The 17,506-nt window shown below is 45.8% G+C and overlaps 1 long non-coding RNA gene across 1 annotated transcript in view; it reads left to right on the top strand.

Moving 5' to 3' along the window:
* The window catches only part of LOC143768331 (uncharacterized), a 42,802-nt gene that overhangs the window by 20,371 nt on the left and 4,925 nt on the right, over positions 1-17,506 (top strand). The window contains exon 2 of the long non-coding RNA XR_013213811.1: positions 14,260-14,405. This is a non-coding gene — a long non-coding RNA (uncharacterized LOC143768331). The remainder of the gene's footprint in view (positions 1-14,259; positions 14,406-17,506) is intronic.

Genomic DNA, 17,506 nt, shown 5'->3' with positions numbered 1-17,506 from the left:
GGCCATTTTGAGTATTTGGTAATGCCTTTTGGACTCTCCAATGCTCCGTCAGTCTTTCAGTCCTTTATGCACAATATTTTCCGTGAATATCTGGATAAGTTTATGATTGTGTATTTGGATGATATTTTGGTGTTTTCTGATGACTGGGAGTCTCATGTTCTACAGGTCAGGAAGGTGTTTCAGGTTCTGCGGGCCAATTCTCTGTTTGTGAAGGGCTCAAAGTGTCTCTTTGGAGTCCAGAAGATTTCTTTTTTGGGGTACATTTTTTCTCCTTCTACTATTGAGATGGATCCCGTCAAGGTTCAGGCAATTTGTGACTGGACACAACCTACATCTGTTAAGAGCCTACAGAAGTTCTTGGGGTTTGCTAATTTTTATCGTCGGTTCATTGCAAATTTTTCCAGTATTGTTAAACCTTTGACTGATTTGACTAAAAAGGGTGCTGATGTTGCTAATTGGTCTCCTGCGGCTGTGGGGGCCTTTCAGGAACTTAAGCGCCGGTTTTCTTCTGCTCCTGTGTTGTGTCAACCAGATGTTTCACTTCCTTTTCAGGTTGAGGTTGATGCTTCCGAGATTGGAGCGGGGGCGGTTTTGTCACAGAGAAGTTCTGATGGCTCGGTGATGAAGCCATGTGCATTCTTCTCTAGAAAATTCTCGCCCGCCGAGCGCAATTATGATGTGGGTAATCGGGAGCTTTTGGCCATGAAGTGGGCATTTGAGGAGTGGCGTCATTGGCTTGAGGGTGCTAAACATCGTGTGGTGGTCTTGACTGATCACAAGAATCTCATTTACCTTGAGTCTGCCAGGCGTTTGAATCCTAGACAGGCTCGTTGGTCGTTGTTTTTTTCTCGTTTCAATTTCGTGGTTTCATACCTGCCAGGTTCAAAGAATGTGAAGGCAGATGCTCTTTCCAGGAGTTTTGTGCCTGACTCTCCTGGAGACTCTGGGCCTACTGGTATCCTTAGGGATGGGGTAATATTGTCCGCCGTATCCCCAGACTTGCGACGTGCATTGCAGGAGTTTCAGGTGGATAAACCGGATCGTTGTCCACCAGAATGACTGTTTGTTCCGGATGATTGGACCAGTAGAGTCATCTCCGAGGTCCATTCTTCTGTGTTGGCTGGTCATCCTGGAATATTTGGTACTAGAGACTTGGTGGCCAGGTCTTTTTGGTGGCCTTCCTTGTCTAGGGATGTGCGTACCTTTGTGCAGTCTTGTGAAGTGTGTGCTCGAGCTAAGCCTTGCTGTTCTCGGGCCAGTGGGTTGTTGTTATCCTTGCCCATCCCGAAGAGGCCTTGGACGCACATTTCCATGGATTTTATTTCTGATCTCCCGGTTTCACAGAAAATGTCCGTTATCTGGGTTGTGTGTGACCGCTTTTCTAAGATGGTTCATTTGGTGCCCTTGCCTAAGTTGCCTTCCTCCTCTGAGTTGGTCCCTTTATTTTTTCAGAACGTGGTTCGTTTGCATGGGATTCCGGAGAATATCGTTTCTGACAGGGGATCCCAGTTTGTGTCTAGATTTTGGCGGACATTTTGTGCCAAGATGGGCATTGATTTGTCTTTCTCGTCTGCATTCCATCCTCAGACGAATGGCCAGACGGAGCGAACTAATCAGACCTTGGAAACTTATTTGAGGTGTTTTGTTTCTGCTGACCAAGATGACTAAGTTGCTTTTTTGCCACTAGCCGAATTTGCTCTTAATAATCGGGCTAGTTCTGCCACGTTGGTCTCTCCTTTTTTTTGTAATTCGGGGTTTCATCCTCGTTTTTCCTCTGGTCAGGTGGAGTCTTCGGATTGTCCTGGAGTGGACGTGGTGGTGGACAGGCTACATCAGATTTGGAATCAGGTGGTGGACAATTTGAAGTTATCTCAGGAGAAGACTCAGCAGTTTGCTAATCGCCGTCGCCGCGTGGGTCCCCGACTTCTTGTTGGGGATTTGGTGTGGTTGTCTTCTCGTTTTGTCCCTATGAAGGTCTCTTCTCCTAAGTTCAAGCCTCGGTTCATCGGTCCTTATAGGATCTCGGAGATTCTTAACCCTGTATCTTTTCGTTTGGATCTCCCAGCATCGTTTGCTATTCATAATGTGTTCCATCGGTCGTTGTTGCGGAGGTATGAGGTGCCCGTTGTTCCTTCGGTTGAGCCTCCTGCTCCGGTGCTGGTGGAGGGAGAATTGGAGTATGTTGTTGAGAAGATCTTGGATTCTCGTGTTTCCAGACTCAAACTCCAGTATTTGGTTAAGTGGAAGGGTTATGGTCAGGAGGATAATTCCTGGGTGGTCGCCTCCGATGTTCATGCGACTGATTTGGTCCGCGCCTTCCATAGAGCTCACCCTGATCGCCCTGGGGGTTCTCGTGAGGGTTCGGTGACCCCTCCTCAAGGGGGGGGTACTGTTGTGGATTCTGTTTGTGGGCTCCCTCTGGTGGTTACTGCTGGTACTGGGTGACTTTGGTGGGTTGCGGCCTTTGGTTTCCACCTGTCCATCAGAGGCTGGGTGTTTCCTATTTTACCTGCCCTTTCTGTCATTTCCTTGCCGGCTATCAATGTATTCAGATGTGCTCTGTTTTGTTCCTGCCTACCTGCTCCCAGATCTTTCAGGATAAGCTAAGTGCTGATTTTCAGTTGTTTGGTTTTTTGTCCAGCTTGCTTATTATGTCTCTATGCTAGCTGGTAGCTCTAGTGGACTGAGGTTCTCCCCATGTGCCATGAGTTGGCACATGGGTTCTTGTAATCTCAGGATGGTTTTTTGATTAGGGTTTTTTGCTGACCGCTCAGACCCCTTTTGTATCGTTCTGCTTTCTAGTTTACAGCGGGCCTCAATTTGCTAAACCTATATATATCATCTCTATGTGTGTGCCTTCCTCTCATTTCACCGTCAATACATGTGGGGGGCAACTATACCTTTTGGGGTTCGTTCCTCTGGAGGCAAGTGAGGTCTTTATTTTCTCTGCAGTACTAGTTAGCTCTTAGGCTGGTGCGTGGCGTCTAGAACCAACGTAGGCACGCTCCCTGGCTATCTCTAGTTGCGTTTGTCAGGTGTAGGGCAGCGGTCAGCCCAGGTTCCATCACCCTAGAGCTCGTCCTTTATATATTTGTACCTTGCTTGTCCTGTGCTATCCCTAGCCATTGGGATTCATGACAGCTGACCATATATCTAATCCTAGCACCACAAATAGAAGTAGCCGGGGAACGTGCCTACGTTGGTTCTAGACGTCTCGCGCCAGCCGGAGAACTAACTAACCCTAGAAGGGAAAATAAAGACCTTTCTTGCCTCCAGAGAAAAGACCCCAAAAGTTGGATACAAGCCCCCAACAAATAATAACGGTGAGGTAAGAGGAAAAGACAAACATAAGAATGAGCTAGGTATTTAGCAAAGAGAGGCCCACTAGCTAATAGCAGAATATAGTAAAATGACTTATATGGTCAGCAAAAACCCTATTAAAATATCCACGCTGGATATTCAAGAACCCCCGAACCGTCTAACGGCCGGGGGGAGAACACCAGCCCCCTAGAGCTTCCAGCAAGGTCAGAAATCACATTTAGTACAAGCTGGACAAAAATAGTAGCAAAGCAAGTAACTCAAAAAACAAAGAAGCAAGACTTAGCTTAATTTTGCAAGAGCCAGGACCAGCAGACAGGAGCAACAGAAGGATCTGATTACAATGATGCCAGGCACTGGACTAAGGATCCAGGAAGTTAATATAGCGACACCCCTGGACTAACGACCCAGGTGAGGGCCAAACAGAAAAAAGACAATCCCAGAGTCATACCACTAGTGACCACAAGAGGGAGCCAAAAAGTCTAATTCACAACAGTACCCCCCCTTAAGGAGGGGTCACCGAACCCTCACCAAGACCACCAGGGCGATCAGGATGAGCAGCGTGAAATGCACGAACTAAATCGGCCGCATGCACATCAGATGCAACCACCCAGGAATTATCCTCCTGACCATAGCCCTTCCACTTGACCAGATACTGAAGCCTCCGCCTGGAGAGACGAGAATCCAAGATCTTCTCCACCACATACTCCAACTCGCCCTCAACCAACACCGGAGCAGGAGGCTCAACAGAAGGAACCACAGGTACAACGTACCGCCGCAACAAAGACCTATGGAACACGTTGTGAATGGCAAACGACATAGGAAGATCCAAGCGAAAGGACACAGGATTAAGGATTTCCAATATCTTGTAAGGACCGATGAAGCGAGGCTTAAATTTAGGAGAGGAGACCTTCATAGGAACAAATCGAGAAGACAGCCATACCAAATCCCCAACACGAAGTCGGGGACCCACACCGCGGCGGCGGTTGGCAAAACGCTGAGCCTTCTCTTGTGACAACTTTAAGTTGTCCACCACATGATTCCAGATCTGCTGCAACCTATCCACCACAGAATCTACCCCAGGACAGTCAGAAGGCTCCACATGTCCCGAGGAAAAACGAGGATGGAAACCAGAGTTGCAGAAAAATGGTGAAACCAATGTAGCGGAACTAGCCCGATTATTAAGGGCAAACTCAGCCAACGGCAAGAAGGTCACCCAATCATCCTGATCCGCAGAAACAAAACACCTCAAATAAGCCTCCAGAGTCTGATTAGTTCGCTCCGTTTGTCCATTAGTCTGAGGATGAAAGGCAGACGAAAACGACAACTCAATGCCCATCCTAGCACAAAAGGATCGCCAGAACCTGGAAACAAACTGGGATCCTCTGTCAGACACAATATTCTCAGGAATGCCGTGTAAACGAACCACATTCTGAAAGAACACAGGAACCAGATCGGAAGAGGAAGGCAGCTTAGGCAAAGGTACCAAATGGACCATCTTAGAAAAGCGATCGCATACCACCCAGATGACAGACATGCCCTTAGACACCGGAAGATCTGAAATGAAATCCATGGAAATGTGTGTCCAAGGCCTCTTCGGGACAGGCAAGGGCAAGAGCAACCCGCTGGCACGCGAACAGCAAGGCTTAGCTCGAGCACAAGTCCCACAGGACTGCACAAACGACCGCACATCCCGTGACAAGGAAGGCCACCAAAAGGACCTAGCCACCAGATCTCTGGTGCCAAAAATTCCCGGATGCCCTGCCAACACCGAGGAATGGACCTCGGAAATGACTCTGCTGGTCCACTTATCAGGAACAAACAGTCTGTCAGGTGGACAAGAGTCAGGTCTACCAGCCTGAAATCTCTGCAACACACGTCGCAAATCCGGAGAAATGGCTGACAGGATAACTCCCTCTTTGAGAATACCAACTGGTTCTGCGACTCCCGGAGAGTCAGGCACAAAGCTCCTTGAAAGAGCATCAGCCTTCACATTCTTTGAACCTGGTAAATACAAGACCACAAAGTCAAAACGGGAGAAAAACAATGACCAGCGGGCCTGTCTAGGATTCAGGCGTTTAGCAGACTCGAGATACATCAAATTTTTGTGATCAATCAAGACCACCACACGATGCTTAGCACCCTCGAGCCAATGACGCCACTCCTCAAATGCCCACTTCATGGCCAACAACTCCCGATTGCCAACATCATAATTCCGCTCAGCAGGCGAAAACTTCCACGAGAAAAAGGCACAAGGTCTCATCACAGAGCAACCAGGGCCTCTCTGTGACAAAACGGCCCCTGCCCCAATCTCAGAAGCATCCACTTCAACCTGAAAGGGAAGTGAGACATCAGGCTGGCACAAAACAGGCGCCAAAGTAAACCGGTGCTTCAACTCCTGGAAAGCCTCCACGGCTGCAGGAGCCCAGTTAGCAACATCAGAACCTTTCTTGGTCATATCCGTCAAAGGTTTAGCAATGCTAGAAAAATTAGCAATAAAACGACGGTAGAAGTTAGCAAAACCCAAGAACTTCTGAAGACTCTTAACTGACGTGGGTTGAGTCCAATCATAAATAGCACGGACCTTGACTGGGTCCATCTCCACTGCAGAAGGGGAAAAAATAAACCCCAAAAAGGGAACCTTCTGTACTCCAAAGAGACACTTTGAGCCCTTAACAAATAAAGCATTCTCACGCAAAACCTGAAACACCATCCTGACCTGCTCTACATGCGAGTCCCAGTCATCAGAAAAAAACAGAATATCATCCAGATAAACGATCATAAATTTATCCAGATACTTCCGGAAAATATCATGCATAAAGGACTGAAACACTGAAGGAGCATTAGAGAGCCCAAAAGGCATCACCAAGTACTCAAAATGACCTTCGGGCGTATTAAACGCGGTTTTCCATTCATCTCCTCGCTTAATGCGCACAAGGTTGTACGCACCACGAAGATCTATCTTGGTGAACCACTTGGCACCTTTCATTCGGGCAAACAAGTCTGACAACAGAGGCAAAGGATACTGAAATTTAACAGTGATTTTATTCAAAAGCCGATAGTCAATACAAGGTCTCAAAGATCCGTCCTTCTTGGCCACAAAAAAGAATCCCGCACCAAGAGGGGAAGAGGAAGGACGGATATGCCCCTTCTCCAGAGATTCCTTGATATACGAACGCATTGCGGTATGCTCAGGTACAGACAGATTAAATAGTCTTCCCTTAGGAAATTTACCACCTGGAATCAAATCTATGGCGCAGTCACAGTCCCTATGAGGAGGAAGAGCACTGGACCTGGACTCGCTGAATACATCCTGATAATCAGCCAAATACTCAGGAACTTCCGAAGGAGTAGAGGAAGCAATAGACACCGGCGGGGAATCACCATGAATACCCTGACAGCCCCAACTTGACACAGACATTGCCTTCCAATCCAAGACTGGATTATGAGTCTGTAACCATGGCAAACCCAAAACGACCAAATCATGCATTTTATGCAGAACAAGAAAACGAATCACCTCCCGATGTTCAGGAGTCATGCACATGGTTACCTGTGTCCAAAACTGCGGTTTATTTTCCGCCAATGGCGTAGCATCAATACCCCTCAGAGGGATAGGATTAACCAACGGCTCAAGAACAAAACCACAGCGCTTGGCAAATGACAGATCCATAAGACTCAGGGCAGCACCTGAATCCACAAACGCCATAACAGGGTAAGAGGACAATGAGCAAATTAAAGTCACAGACAAAATAAATTTAGGTTGCAAATTACCAATGGCGACAGGACTAACAACCCTTGTTAGGCGTTTAGAGCATGCTGATATAACATGTGTAGAATCACCACAGTAAAAACACAACCCATTCTGACGTCTATGATTTTTCTGCTCATTTCTGGTCTGAATTCTATCACATTGCATCAAATCAGGTGTTTGTTTAGACAACACCACCAGAGGATTAGCGGTTTTGCGCTCCCGGAAACGCCGGTCAATTTGAATAGCCAGCGCCATGGAATCATTCAGACTTGTAGGAATGGAGAAACCCACCATCACATTCTTAATGGCTTCAGAAAGGCCATTTCTGAAGTTTGCGGCCAGAGCACACTCATTCCACTGAGTAAGCACGGACCATTTCCGAAATGTTTGGCAATACACTTCAGCTTCATCCTGGCCCTGAGAAATAGCCAGCAAGGCTTTTTCTGCCTGAACCTCAAGATTGGGTTCCTCGTAAAGCAATACGAGCGCCAGAAAAAACGCATCAATATTTGCCAATGCCGGATCTCCTGGCGCTAGCGAGAAAGCCCAATCCTGAGGGTCGCCCCGTAAAAAAGAGATAACAATTTTAACTTGCTGAACTGAGTCTCCAGATGAACGGGGTCTCAGAGATAGAAACAATTTACAATTATCCCTGAAATTCCTAAACTTAAATCGGTCTCCAGAAAACAGTTCAGGAATAGGTATTTTAGGTTCAGACATAGGACTACTGGTAACAAAATCTTGTATGCTTTGCACACGAGCAGCAAGCTGGTCCACACTTGTAATCAAGGTCTGGACATTCATGTCTGCAGCAAGCTCAAGCCACTCAGAGGTAAAGGGGAGGAAGAGAGGAAAAAAAAAAAAAAATTCAGAATTTCCTTTCTTATATCCCACTTCTGCAATGCATTAAACATTCAATGTCGGCCTGGCATACTGTTATGACCCCAATGGCAGAGGGTCTCAGGAATCAATACCAAGTCTGCAAACACAAAAAAACAGCTCATAGGGCAGTGGTAACTGGGCTGACCATATATCTAATCCTAGCACCACAAATAGAAGTAGCCGGGGAACGTGCCTACGTTGGTTCTAGACGTCTCGCGCCAGCCGGAGAACTAACTAACCCTAGAAGGGAAAAGAAAGACCTTTCTTGCCTCCAGAGAAAAGACCCCAAAAGTTGGATACAAGCCCCCAACAAATAATAACGGTGAGGTAAGAGGAAAAGACAAACATAAGAATGAGCTAGGTATTTAGCAAAGAGAGGCCCACTAGCTAATAGCAGAATATAGTAAGATGACTTATATGGTCAGCAAAAACCCTATTAAAATATCCACGCTGGATATTCAAGAACCCCCGAACCGTCTAACGGCTGGGGGGAGAACACCAGCCCCCTAGAGCTTCCAGCAAGGTCAGAAATCACATTTAGTACAAGCTGGACAAAAATAGTAGCAAAGCAAGTAACTCAAAAAACAAAGAAGCAAGACTTAGCTTAATTTTGCAAGAGCCAGGACCAGCAGACAGGAGCAACAGAAGGATCTGATTACAATGATGCCAGGCACTGGACTAAGGATCCAGGAAGTTAATATAGCGACACCCCTGGACTAACGACCCAGGTGAGGGCCAAACAGAAAAAAGACAATCCCAGAGTCATACCACTAGTGACCACAAGAGGGAGCCAAAAAGTCTAATTCACAACGCACCACTGGGGGGAGCTCCCTGTATACAAAGATACATAATAACATTCTGTCTGCAGTCATCACTAGGGAGACCTCCCTGTATACAGAGATACATGATAAGATCCTATCTGCAGTCACCACTAGGGGGAGCTCCCTGCACACAGAGATACATGATGAGATCCTGTCTGCAGCCACCACTAGGGGGAGCTCCCTGTATACAGATATAGATGATAAGATTCTGTCTGCAGCCACCACTAGGGGGAGCTCCCTGTATACAGAGATACATGATACGATCCTGTCTGCAGTCACCACTAGGGGGAGCTCCCTGTATACAGAGATACATGATAAGATCCTGTCTGCAGTCACCACTAGGGGGAGCTCCCTGTATACAGAGATACATGATAAGATCCTGTCTGCAGTCACCACTAGGGGGAGCTCCAAGGATACAGAGATACATAAGATCCTGTCTGCAGCCACCAAAAGTGGGAGCTCCCTATATACAAAGATACATGATAAGATCTCATCTGCAGTCACCACTAGGGGGAGCTCCCTGTATACAGAGATACATGATAAGATCCTGTCTGCAGTCACCACTAGGGGGAGCTCCCTGTATACAGAGATACATGATAAGATCCTGTCTGCAGTCGCCACTAGGGGGAGCTCCTTGTATACAGAGATACATGATAAGATTCTGTCTGCAGCCACCACTAGGGGGAGCTCCCTGTATACAGAGATACATGATAAGATCCTGTCTGCAGTCACCACTAGGGGGAGCTCCCTGTATACAGAGATACATGATAAGATCCTGTCTGCAGTCACCACTAGGGGGAGCTCCCTGTATACAGAGATACATGATAAGATCCTGTCTGCAGTCACCACTAGGGGGAGCTCCAAGGATACAGAGATACATAAGATCCTGTCTGCAGCCACCAAAAGTGGGAGCTCCCTATATACAAAGATACATGATAAGATCTCATCTGCAGTCACCACTAGGGGGAGCTCCCTGTATACAGAGATACATGATAAGATCCTGTCTGCAGTCACCACTAGGGGGAGCTCCCTGTATACAGAGATACATGATAAGATCCTGTCTGCAGTCGCCACTAGGGGGAGCTCCCTGTATACAGAGATACATGATAAGATTCTGTCTGCAGCCACCACTAGGGGGAGCTCCCTGTATACAGAGATACATGATAAGATTCTGTCTGCTGTCACCACTAGGGGGACCTCCCTGTATACAGAGATACATGATAAGATCCTGTCTGCAGTCACCACTAGGGGGAGCTCCCTGTATACAGAGATACATGATAAGATTCTGTCTGCAGCCACCACTAGGGGGAGCTCCCTGTATACAGAGATACATGATAACATCCTGTCTGCAGCCACCACTAGGGGGAGCTCCCTGTACACAGAGATACATGATAAGATCCTGTCTGCAGTCACCACTAGGGGGAGCTCCCTGTATACAGAGATACATGATAAGATTCTGTCTGCAGCCACCACTAGGGGGAGCTCCCTGTATACAGAGATACATGATAAGATCCTGTCTGCAGCCACCACTAGGGGGAGCTCCCTGTATACAGAGATACATGATAAGATCCTGTCTGCAGCCACCACTAGGGGGAGCTCCCTGTATACACAGATATATGATAAGATCCTGTCTGCAGCCACCTCTAGGGGGAGCTCCCTGTATACAGAGATACATGATAAGATCCTGTCTGCAGTCACCACAAGGGGGAGCTCCCTGTATACAGAGATACATGATAAGATCCTGTCTGCAGCCACCACTAGGAGGCGCTCCCTGTATACAGAGATACATGAAAAGATTCTGTCTGCAGCCACCACTAGGGGGAGCTCCCTGTATACAGAGATACATGATAAGATCCTGTCTGCAGTCACCACAAGGGGGAGCTCCCTGTATACAGAGATACATGATAAGATCCTGTCTGCAGTCTCCACTAGGGGGAGCTCCCTGTATACAGAGATACATGATAAGATCCTGTCTGCAGCCACCACTAGGGGGAGCTCCCTGTATACAGAGATACATGAAAAGATTCTGTCTGCAGCCACCACTAGGGGGAGCTCCCTGTATACAGAGATACATGATAAGATCCTGTCTGCAGTCACCACTAGGGGAAGCTCCCTGTATACAGAGATACATGATAAGATCCTGTCTGCAGTCTCCACAAGAGGGAGCTCCCTGTATGCAGAGATACATGATAAGATCCTGTCTGCAGCCACCACTAGGGGGAGCTCCCTGTATACAGAGATACATGATAAGATCCTATATGCAGCCACCACTAGGAGGAGCTCCTTGTATACAGAGATACATGATAAGATCCTGTCTGCAGCCACCACTAGGGGGAGCTCCCTGTATACAGAGATACATGATAATATCCTGTCTGCAGTCACCACTAGGGGGAGCTCCCTGTATACAGAGATACATGATAAGATCCTATATGCAGCCACCACTAGGAGGAGCTCCCTGTATACAGAGATACATGATAAGATCCTATATGCAGCCACCACTAGGAGGAGCTCCCTGTATACAGAGATACATGATAAGATCCTGTCTGCAGTCACCACTAGGGGGAGCTCCCTGTATACAGAGATACATGATAAGATCCTATATGCAGCCACCACTAGGAGGAGCTCCCTGTATACAGAGATACATGATAAGATCCTGTCTGCAGCCACCACTAGGGGGAGCTCCCTGTATACAGAGATACATGATAAGATCCTGTCTGCAGCCACCACTAGGGGGAGCTCCTTGTATACAGAGATACATGATAATATCCTGTCTGCAGTCACCACTAGGGGGAGCTCCCTGTATACAGAGATACATGATAAGATCCTATATGCAGCCACCACTAGGAGGAGCTCCCTGTATACAGAGATACATGATAAGATCCTGTCTGCAGCCACCACTAGGGGGAGCTCCCTGTATACAGAGATACATGATAAGATCCTGTCTGCAGCCACCACTAGGGGGAGCTCCTTGTATACAGAGATACATGATAATATCCTGTCTGCAGTCACCACTAGGGGGAGCTCCCTGTATACAGAGATACATGATAAGATCCTGTCTGCAGCCACCACTAGGGGGAGCTCCCTGTATACAGAGATACATGATAAGATCCTGTCTGCAGCCACCACTAGGGGGAGCTCCCTGTATACAGAGATACATGATTCTGTATTCTTTCATTCCTTGTTACCTTGAGCTTCCTTCTCTGGATCACCTCCCTCACTCTCCCGCTGCTTTGTTTTTTATATTGGGTTGGATGTGTTCTTCCTGCGTACAGGTAAGGCTTTCTGTAATTTAGCTCTCCTCCAAATAGGGAGTAAAGGTCTCTGTCATGGAGATATTGGAGATACTGTAGCTGCCATGCAAAGGTTGGACATTTTAGTTATTGTAGGAAATAATTTGCAAACATAAAATTTGAAGACTAAAATCTTTTTCTCTTATTTTTGTGACCGTTTTGTTTTGCAGAAACTGCGCTGTTCCAGCCAATCTCTTCTCATTCTGCACAATCGTAGCCTTAGAGTTCAGACTTGGTGACATTACATCCAGACGTTACATCTCAGTCCTCCCCCAGATCCGTTCCTCACAGCCGTTGTTGCAGGATCTTCTGCACTTTTAGCCCGATAGGATGGATGACAGACACCAAGACTAAAACAACCTCAATCTTTGGCTACTAAACAGTAACATAAACTTGTCACTGTGACCACATATTTGTCATTCCCTGGAATAAATATTTGGAATAAAAATGCTAAAAAACATACAAATATAACTAATAATGAAATGGATCCAAAAACAGAGATAATGACCGGAAACCATTCATCATCTGTAGGAATGGTTCCCAATGTCTGTAAGGGGAGGGTAAAGGCTGAATTAAAATATCAAGAATTATTTCTCAATGTAGAACATTCGTGATCTGAGTCATATAGTAATCATCAGTAAATATATATGTATGCCACTCTATCATTGTGCCTGTGTTTTTGGAAAATAATCAATATTTTGCAGTGTTCCCCAAAAAATGACCTTATTAAATATATTTTCCTATTAGATATATTGTGATAGGTATAGCGATAGGATCCTTGCTAAAATGTAACACTAAAGAGCTCAGGGACAGAACAGTAAAGCATCAGACTATATGGTGTTAATGGATGGTGCCCATCATAACAGCCAGAAGTGTTGGTCATGTTCAGAGTCGGTGAGTTTGGTCATCAGCTGCTTAACTTGGAAAAACCTTCTGGGGACCCTCTCACCAGCCCGTGTTCAGCCAGCGGAAGTGGCTACCAAATAGGAAACGTCCAACCGAAAACATAGTCAAGTTATGTTCACAGAGGGTTTATATAAGAGGTTTTGAGATTAGATCCTTTCCAAAAATCCACATGAAAAATGCTTGAAAAACTTTTCTTATTCATTTTTATGGGAATTCCACTTAGCTGTACATATGAGGAGTTTTTTAAGCTCTTTTTTCCAAATATGTTTTCCTTAAAAAACATGGTGGAAAACAAATGCATGTCACTATTTTGAAGAGGATCCTGACGGAAACCTCTCCAAATTAGGCAAAAAAAAAAAAAAAGCTGGAGAAAATGCTTCATGAAAAAAACCCTTCTAAGGGCTTGTTCACACTTTGCAGATTTTGCTGCGGATTTTTCCACAGCGGATTTGGAAAAACCGCAGTGCAAAACCGCTGCGGTTTTCACTGCGGATTTTCCTGCGGTTTCTTCTGCGGATTCCTCTGCGGGTTTTCAACAGCACTTTCCTTGGTGCATGTTGAAAACCGCTGCGGAATCCGCAGAAAGAAGTGACATGCTCCTTCTTTTTTTCCGCAGCAATTCCGTGCGTTTTTTTCTGGGATTTTCCGCAATGTGGGCACAGCGGATTTTGTTTTCCATAGGGTAACATTGTACTGTACCCTGCATGGAAAACTGTTGCGGATCCGCAGCGTCAAAACCGCTGCGGATCCGCAGCAAAAACCGCAAAGTGTGAACATAGCCTAAAGCTTTTCAAAACCTGTTCCGCAAAGAAAAAATCCCCCCAGAAAGAGCATTTCCTGAAGCAGTTTCCGCTTAGACAACTTAGTTTTTTAGATGTTGAGAAAGATATTATGAACACAGCTATAGAGTCAGAAATGTTAGTAAATCCAGGAGACAATAATGATAAATTCCGAGACCAAATTTTTAAAATTTGGTAACATTGATAAAGTTGCTTGTTTTGTTTTGGGAGTCCCAAAAAATTTTCTGGGTTCCAACAATTTTTAAATATTTATTAAACCCCTCCAGAGTATTGTACAAATCCACTAAGGGCAATCGTTACATGAGTAATCACTGTTTGTAGAGCTGCTGACTCGTCCCATCACAAATGAACGTGGACTCAAACCTTGCGCTGACGTGACAGAATCCTTCAGAAAAATCGCTACATTTTGACATTTGCATTCAGAGTGTACAATAAGTTGTATTAAAACTTTCAGGCTGAATGACATTTATTTCAAGTGCCTCTTTCTGCAGCACAAGAGTGTCAGTCAATTAGCTGGAAACTATGGAGAGGAGAGACTCATCTTGACCGAAGACCGAGCTGACATGACCGCATTCTCAAATCTTTCCAGGCTGCTTTTAGAAAAATGAAAAACAAATCTTATTTTCGTGAATATTCGGTAAGATGACTGTTCGGATTTTAAAAGTTCTTTTCAGACATTTCATATCCTGGTTCAGAAGGGCTTTGTGTCACGGCTATGGGTTAACAGAAGGATTAGTAGTAACTCTCAATGCCAGGCAGCTGCCACAAAAGCAACAAAGTATTTACATAAATATTGACATAATTACCTAAACTTGTGAAGATCAAAAGGAAGAATTACTAACAGTAGTTCACGAGGTTATTGGTTCTCACTGAAGGGACATAATGCTATATGGAGGCTTATTTATTGCAACTTGGGAAGAAGCAAATAGGGGACTCTCTGTCTACAGAAGGAGCCTCTGCTTAGGTCATATGATACATCTGGAGCTAATTTATATAAAAGGAAAGTCTGATGGATCATGAGAATTGTGGAGCAAAGGCAGTAAATTCTGCAATAATGATACTGACACTCAGGATAATGACGCTGACACTCGGGGTACAGGAGTATAATGCTTCATACAGTATAATGAGCCCCATATATTGCTCCATATATGAAGAGTCACATATAATACTCCATACAGTATAATGAGTCCCATATAATGCTTCATACAGTATAATGAGCCCCATATATTGCTCCATGCATGAAGAGTCACATATAATACTCCATACAGTATAATGAGTCCCATATAATGCTCTATACAGTATATGATGCGCCCCATATTATGCTCCATACAGAATGGGCCACTTATTATGCTCCATATATAATGGGCCCCATATGATGATCCTGTGTATGATCTGCAGATTTGATTCTCCATAGCAGAGGGTGCACACTAGTGATGTCATCGCACCCTCTGACCTGAACGTCAGTCAGAAAATGAGGAAGACGCCGCAGCGGCGGAGCTGGGAGGGGTAAGTATCGCAAGTGTCAGGGCCCTGAGCAAGAGGGGGTCCACTCACGGGCGCCGGCTCTGGTGTCCTTGATAGTGAGGGGGCCCCGGCACTTGCCGGGGTGTGCTGGGTGCTGGTGCCGACCCTGGGTACAGGATAACAAGGCTGACACTCGTGATACAGAATAACACTGTAATAGGGTACGTTTAGATGAGATACATTTGGATTAGACATATTTTGGTTTCCTCGGTCTCGGGGTGAGTCACTCCTATGATGCTTGTTTACAGATCGGCATTGGTTAATAGTTGCTTAGAATAAACCGCGCATCACTCGGAGCGTTCAGCGGTGACAGCGCAATAAGTGGCGGGTTAGGTCTTTACACAGCGCGGTGATTTCACATTAATGCTCCTCGCTCAGTTCTTACCTGCAGTCATTATGCTTCTCATAGACCTTAATGTCTTCTCTGTAGAAATCTTGATTCCGGGAGTCATTATCTCATCAGCACGTAATAACGCTGTGATGTATCCGCCGAGCAGTATCGCATGCACGCATTACGCAAGGCGCATTTCACGCCTTTATATCCCCTATAAAGCTTCAATGTACAAACAGCTGAATATAGCAGGAAAACTATGGCACCGGAGACGTGGAGGGAATAATACAAACTGTTTATGCTAATAGTTAATGATACTGTGAGGCTAGGCACTGCTCACAGATAAGCCGTGAGGCTCAGTAGTCAAGAAGCCCGAGGTCAAAAGCCAAGAGGTTATGTCATAGTCAAAGGGGTGTAGGATAACTGCGGAGACACCATCACGTGTTTCTCAACGCAAGCAGTGAATAGCCAGACCTTTCCCCGGGAGGGAATAACCACGGGAAGGGCAGCATCCAATAAAGGAAAACATCCAATACAGGAAGACCACCTATGCCAAGCATGGTATCCATCCACAGACAGCTGTTTCGGGGTGTTTGCCCCTCATCAGTGTGGAGTAGGAATCTGGCTATTAGGAGCAGTGCCTAGTAAAAGGCTGGGAAGGAACAGATGATTGGCCTCGGGGAGACCAAAACATCCAACACTTGAGAAACACGTGATGGTGTCTCCGCGGTGTTGGATGTTTTGGTCTCCCCGAGGCCAATCATCTGTTTCTTCATAGTCAAAGGGGTGACACAAAGGCAAAGTCAGGAAAAGGTCTGAGGTCAGAATTCCAAGAAAATAGCGGATCACCACAAAAGGGTTAGGCAAATAGATGGTCAAGACAAATCCAAGGTTAAGCAGCAAAGAGCAGAATACCAGACAAGGAGCACAGAGCAAGCACACACCTCATGAACAAAGCTACAATTGGCAGCAATCAAAGGCAGAGAGCTGGTTAAATAACTAGTAAGTAAGTACTCTGGACAAGAGACACATGGATGAAGCCCCGACACACCCAGGCCCTGATTAGATGGTTATATTGTCACTCCAGACACTGACAGTTCAGCACGTCCCAGCATCCGATTGGCCTGCTGAGCTGTCCATCACCATACTGGCAGCTCAGGATGCCCCATTCCTAGATTGGCCGGCAGAACTGTCATTCACTGCATCCAGATACTCTGATAGGAGGAATTTTGACAATACCTCCTCTTCTAAGGGGGATGACAGGACCTCCAGGTTTCCCAGGAATCCTACAATGGAAGGCCCCGACCAGACTATCAGCCTTCACGAACGAGTGGGAACCCAGGATCTCTCATTGGATCCGTATCCCCTCCAGTGAACAAGATATTGGAGGGAATTTTGGACCCTTTGAGAATCCACAATCCTCTGCACCTAAAACTCTAACCCTCCATCCATGGAAACTAGAGGAAGCGGAGATGAGGGAGACAATACAGAAATGGTAAATTCTTTCAACAGAGACAAAAATGTGAGGGGGGAAACTTTAATCTAAATGCAACTGGGTTGATTACCTCCAAAATGTCATGAGGGCCAATAAATTTAGGACCCAACTTTGTTGAAGGTACCTTCAGCTTAATATTTTTTTATGATACCCACACCAAATCACCTTGAAAATGGGGCACACAGAACGCTCCTATTGACCTTCCATTTAATAATAATAATAATAATAATAATAATAATAATAATCTCTTTATTTATATAGCGCCAACATATTCCGCAGCGAGTTACAGTTTTTGCACACGCTATCATCGCTGTCCCTGATGGGGCTCACAATCTAAATTCCCTATCAGCATGTGTTTGGAATGTGGGAGGAAACCGGAGAACCTGGA

Source organism: Ranitomeya variabilis, chromosome 4, assembly GCF_051348905.1.
Source record: "Ranitomeya variabilis isolate aRanVar5 chromosome 4, aRanVar5.hap1, whole genome shotgun sequence".
Classification (NCBI taxonomy): Eukaryota; Metazoa; Chordata; class Amphibia; order Anura; family Dendrobatidae; genus Ranitomeya; species Ranitomeya variabilis.
This window is presented reverse-complemented; position numbering and strand designations above follow the sequence as displayed.